Genomic DNA, 6,000 nt, shown 5'->3' with positions numbered 1-6,000 from the left:
TGGTGTGCAAGCAGTAGGCTATGGTAGTTGCTTCTTAAATAACAGCCCTGCATGGAAGATTGCTGCATTTCCACGCCACATAAATGTAAAAAAGATTTGTCATGGATAGTAGTGGTTTAAGGTAGATGCTATAACTTGCAGACATGAAGTAGTCCAGCAACTGCTAGTTACAGAACAATTTCCTTAGGACGCCACAGTTCAGGAGAGTGATGCAGGAGCTATGCCTTAGAGAAGTGATGCTACCTGTGCTCTACTATTCTCCTGAACACTTTAACACACCACTAGTAATGCTAGCAACCAGCATTCTGACATTACCAGGTCCAGCCCCTAGATGGAATTAAAGTGTTGTAATTTAGCGCTCGCCTGCTTCCTATTCTGCACTTAGTGGACATATGTCCTGAATAACACCACTGCCTTTTCCCCCCTTTTTTTCCATTTGTGCCTCTCAACCATTGCAAAGTTTTTTTTAATACCTAATGTTTACTTGTGTGATGGGATCAAGTGCTTCTTTAAGGCTACTGCTACAGGCTGAATTTTTCTGATGGTGTGGGAAGGCCAAAAAATGAGATGGGTGTGGCAAATCAGGCCTGTGATATTTGGGCATGAAGCTGGCCAGCTTCTTTAAATGCAGATCAGCAGGAATCTGTTGTGGTAAGTGACTCGGGTGACCTGATGCGCTGGGGAGAGGTATCACCAAGGATGCCTCCGGAAATCCTCTGCATTAAGCGGGAAGATCACCACGCAAGCACCAGCTCTTTCTTCTTGGTGAAGCAAGTGTTAGCAGTATTGAGTCCGTGATCTTAAAGCATCAACGCCACTGAACCCATCATTGTGTGCAGTTGCTTGATTCTCAGCTCCCCAAACAAGTGCTCTGCTCCCAGCTTAGTAATGGCCTGAAATCTCATGGGGGCCCGAGGAAACGCTACGAGAATGCGTTGAAGGCAGACCTCAAGAAAACAGAGGAGCTGGTGGCTAACCCACTAAGGGCACAGCAAACTCAACCAAGTGGCAGCCCCTTTCAAGAGAAAGCGTAGCGTTCTCAATGCAGAGAAGAGAGAGTGGAGGAAGGAAAAGGAGAGAAATCCCAGCTCTGTGGAAAGACCTGCAACTTCTCTGCAGGGGTCTGTGGCTCAAAGAGTGGACTCTCAAGCCCCATCGAGGAGCTGGGCCTCCAAGGGAGGGACTGGGGCACAGCGCAGCCACACTGCTGGTCTCTGCGGGACAGGCCCAGGGAATACCCAGCGGTGCTCGGGCATGGCAGCCGAAGCCAGGGCCCCCCCTCCGGGGCCGGCAAAGGCAGCAGGAGCTCTTCCGGCCGCTCCTCCCTGCCCCCAGGGAGGGGGAACCTTTCTCCGCCCTGCGGAACCTTTGCGGCGGAGGTGCCTGTTGCTGCCCGGGGGATCCTGCGGCGCCGCGACTGAGGGGACGGAACTGCCGCGGACCCCGAGCGCTGGCGGAGCGGCGCCGAGGAGCAGCGCGGCGGAGCGGGCGCAGCGCCCGGGGCCGGCGGCAGGAGGAGCGGAGCCGCCCGGCCCGGCCCGGCCCGCAGCCCCACCGGGGAGGTGAGCGCGGGGCCGCGCGGCGCGGGGGAGCGGCCCCCCGCAGAGGCCGGGGCAGGTCCCGGGCTCGGCGTCCCCCGGGGCCTGTCGTGCCGGGTGTGGGGGACTGGCCGCAGCCGCTGTGCTGGGCGGCCCGGCCCGGCTGCCCCTCGCGGCGGGGAAGGGCTCGAGAGGGACGCGGGGCCTCGGGGGTGGCCGAGGGCCGGGGAGGGACGCGTGGCGAAGTTCAGGGACAGCCCGTCTGTTCGCGGGGGGCAACGGACTTGCTCTTCTCGCTTTTCCTGGCTCCCCCGTGAGAGCCGGGGGGTTTTGGGGGCAGAGCACTCGCAACCGGAAAAACAACCGCTTTCTTTTCGTGCCGCCTTCGAGCAGCCCGGGCGCCTGCCCCGAGCAGCCCGGGGAGCTGGGCGCCTGCCCCACGAGGCGCCCGAGGCCCGGGACTCCCGCGCAGGAAGGGCTCGCTGTTTCCAGGAGATAAGTGCACCCGCAGTTGCTTCTTTTGGAGAACAATAAAACCTGCCTTGGAAGGGAGCGCTAAGCTCCTGCTGGGTGGCCTGCGCTGGCCTCTAGCTGGTAGAGGTCAGGATGAGACCCAGCGTGGAAAGGCGGGTTATTCCCTGTCTGCATGTTGAGGGAAGGCTGCTGAACTGGATTGGATCCAGCCCCGTATACAAAGTTTTTTATGTCCTTAATATGCCTGTGTTGTGAACTCTTGAGTATTGGCAAGCAGGTGATGAAAATCGCATTTGTCACTTTTTAGTTTCCCTGTCATGTTTGTGGACGGGCTAAAAGGGCAGTTTGGGACCATTACTTTTTCATTTGATTCCTCCTCACCGCTGTGGCATCAGTTCGAGTTCATGGTTGCCTTTTGTAACTTTTTGATGCTGTCGGTGTTCGCATCAGTGAGATTCTGGTGCATTCCATTGATTCCAGGGGCCGGTACCAAACTCTGTGTTTCTCTCTCTGTCTCTCAGGACTGTTGTTTTAACCTGTTTGTTTTCAGATTCACCTAGTACAGGTTTATTTTGACTCTGGTGAGAATGGCTAGCCTTTCATTTTTTTTTTTTTTTTTTGCCATCCCTCTTAATGGTGTATGGAGTATTAAGTAGATGTCATTATTGATTTATCTATTAACTTTTGATAGTCACTAAAAGTATCCAGGTAATATGTTCAGTTGTTAGTGCACTCTCCTCTTTCTTATACTTATTTGAAAGTACCTTTTTCAGTTATAAAGCCACAAGTTGTGAATATACAGTCTGAAGTTATTACAGTACTTCATGCCATGATCTTATCAAAGTTACAACAAGATGGCCAGGGCAAGTAAGGTGAATCTTTGATTCGCCCTGCACCTTTCATTCAGTCTCTTGGTGTTAGAAAGAGCTGATCTGTTCTGAGCCAATAATGAACCAATTCTCAGCACTGTTGCAGGGGGTGCTCTGCCGCTTTAGGTGCTACCTTTCAGCACTAAGCCGCATTCCCGAACCGCTTATTGAAAAGATCCCTGAGCCTTTTTTTTTTTTTTTTTTTTTTTTGAGACTGAGTGTTTAGTCAATATGTTCTGGTCAAAGTTCATCTTGAGTAGTTGGTAACTTTTGCATCCAAAAATTCCCCTCAAATTTCACTTGGGTATAACACACTGCTACTGATTTATTTTATTTTTTTTAATTGTACTGAACAAACCAGACTTAGGTTTAAATTCCTGATGTAAAGGTTTTGCTAACTATAAAGAATAAATATTTTCAAATAACGTTGCATATAGATAGCAGTTCAACTTATCTAAGCATGCATTTCTTTCTAATGATAAAAGTAATGATTAGTTAGTCTTTACAGTGCCACGCTGCCCAGCCTTCTTTCTAATAATGTAATTGCATATAGTACTGATGAGTTACTTATTTAAATTTGCTTTCTTCAGACACTTAACTTTTTCGGAAAGTGGAATGAAATCTCCTGTTCTCAGCCAAATTGTGAATTGTTTATGGACAATTCCTCTTGGTATTTCTAGTTATTATAGTTCAAGGGGAAAAGTTACAGATGGTATACCTGTGCTCAGCTACCAAAAAGGGTTTGTTTATTTCTTGTAATGCCTTGATCTTTTCTATTACTTTAGTCCCCAAAGCAATATAGATACTTCAGGTATTTTTGAAGAAACCACATTGTTCAAATGTGTGAAAAAAGCATATTTTATCCATATGAGATATTTTATAACCTAATATTACTACTTTGATATTCCATTGAAATAAGTATAGAGGAATTTACTTCAATGACTGCACATTCAGATAATTGGCTCTTTTTTATTGTGTTTAGAAAACTTTTTCAGTTATACCTGTTCTTGTGGGTTGTTTTATTTTCTATTTTTTTCCATCACATAAATTTATGGTAAGTTGTGGGGGGACAAATGAGTTTCTTGTATCTGGAATATGGAATTAAGCTGCCTGAGCTTTTGCAGAGGGCAACATATAAATTGAATAAGTAAGATCAAATAATTTTTTGTTGTTGTTGCTTAAGAATGTACAAGAACATAAATATCTAAATGTTGGATACTAGAAACTTTGGGATCTAATCTGAAGTTGTGACTGGAAACTTTTAACACACACACTCTAAATGTAAGCTGTAACAAGTTTCTTGTTAGGCCTGTTAAACTGTAAGAAATGTATATACATGTACCAAATATATTATTATAATATATTTGTTTGTTATATATAAAGCAGATATTGTTGTATTTATATATAATAACTAAATAAAAACAAAACAAACTTTTAGAAGCTTAGAGGGGAAGATGAATGAGTGTTCCTATGTGTGACTGGAGAAAGGAGTAGATTTAATGCACTCAGATCTCACTGGATATTTATATAGAAGAAAGTAGTTTGAACTGTAGATGGTGGCTGGTTAGGGAAAGTTGTCTTGCTAACTAATTTAGGAAAGTGGTGGTACCTTTTCAGAATGCGGTGGTGAAATTCAATCTTCAATTTTGAACGAAAGTGGAAGCTTTTCAGTCTCTTCATTATTCGGTAGGGCTGTTGATGAACTCTGTATATGTATGATTGGTGTTTAGGCAAGATGATACATTAGTATTTGCTGACTAACTCCATACAGCTGAAGTTGAAGTAAATGGCAAGCTATAAGAAGACTGAAGTAATTAAAACAGACATTTTTTCTAAATTAAAAGCTTACATTTATCAAAAGTTGTTGAGCTGAAAAGGCTAGAAAAGTGCTAACAATTTTTATTTTAAATTCTTCAAGATCAAATATGTCATTCATTGAAGTGTTTTCTGTTGAAATGGGAGAGGAGAACATTGAGTTTAATCCTTCAGATGAGAAGTACTAGTGCTGTTGTCATAGTAGTAGAACTCTGGTAACTCAGGTCTTACTCAAGAATTGTTAGAAGAGCTTGAACATTAGCTAAAGTTGAAACCAGGTACTGCTTGGTACCCCAAAAATGCCAACATTAAAGATTTTAATGGCATGATTGCCAATTGTGCCCTTTTGTGTTAACATCCCTGTGAAGAGAAACAGGCAATAAATAAAATACTTACCACAGGGAATGAGACTCATCAGGAGAGAGGCAAAAATGGAAGGAGGGTGATGCTTCTGGAGCTGGTATTCTGTAAAGATACACCAACCCTGTGAGGGGAGGAGTGGGGCATGGAAGGAATGAGAGGTAGAAGAGGCCACCAGGTGGAAAGTCCTGGAAGACAGTGGTGATAAAAAGAAACCCTGAGGACTGAGCTCAAGCGGGGAGAAGAGCTCGAGCAGATCTTAAGCTGGAGGTCACTGGCGAAGAAAAGTCTTCCAAAGGTAATACCTAAGCTGTGAGCGGAAGGGAGCTGAGACAGCCACGCGGTGAGGAAAGCGGCTAGCATCCAAATTGCAGCGAAAGCGGGTTTTGCTTTGTTTTTTCATTTGGACTTTGTTTTGAGCCAATCAGGATCTATAGAAGCTGATGGGTGAGGGATCCTGGGTAAAGACTACCCACCAAAACTCTTAAAGAGGCGGTAGTGTCTTGAGAGCTCTTAGGAAGCGAGACTAAGTCAGGAGACTGGGGAACTGAGGAAAAAAAGAAAACAAAGGGTGCTATAGATGGGACTAAATTGGAATGTTATGTTGCCATTTGAACTGTTAAATTTATACACAAATTGTACAACCCACGAGATTGGATTTAGTTGAGCCCTTTTTAAGTTAATATTAAAACTTACCTGACTCGGAGTGAAGAAACAACAGCCTTTCAAACAGGGAGTTGATTAAAAATGTAAAAATTAATCTTGACAAATAAAGAAAATTGTTTCATGGAAAAAATTAGACTGTAATTTCAATTGATGACATAAGACTTGGCTGTCTCAGAGAAGAGTAGAGGTGGTAACCCAAGAAAACCCCCACATAGGTTGCCAGAGTCCTACTGTGGTAGAAAACAAATAATACCTCCCAACTAATAACATCATACAGT

General features: G+C 44.8%; 1 protein-coding gene across 2 annotated transcripts in view; it reads left to right on the top strand.

Moving 5' to 3' along the window:
- The first annotated feature begins 1,360 nt into the window (after positions 1-1,360).
- Positions 1,361-6,000, top strand: part of RAD54L2 (RAD54 like 2) — a 98,513-nt gene continuing 93,873 nt past the window's right edge. For both annotated transcript variants that reach the window (XM_090022979.1, XM_090022980.1), the window contains exon 1: positions 1,361-1,562. The gene's annotated coding sequence lies outside the window, so the exon portion shown is untranslated. The remainder of the gene's footprint in view (positions 1,563-6,000) is intronic.

This window comes from Crocodylus siamensis, chromosome 11 (genome assembly GCF_052110815.1).
Source record: "Crocodylus siamensis isolate JL-2025a chromosome 11, ASM5211081v1, whole genome shotgun sequence".
NCBI classification, from domain to species: Eukaryota; Metazoa; Chordata; order Crocodylia; family Crocodylidae; genus Crocodylus; species Crocodylus siamensis.
The sequence above is the reverse complement of the archived record's forward strand: the minus strand, read 5'-3'. Positions and strand labels throughout refer to the sequence as shown.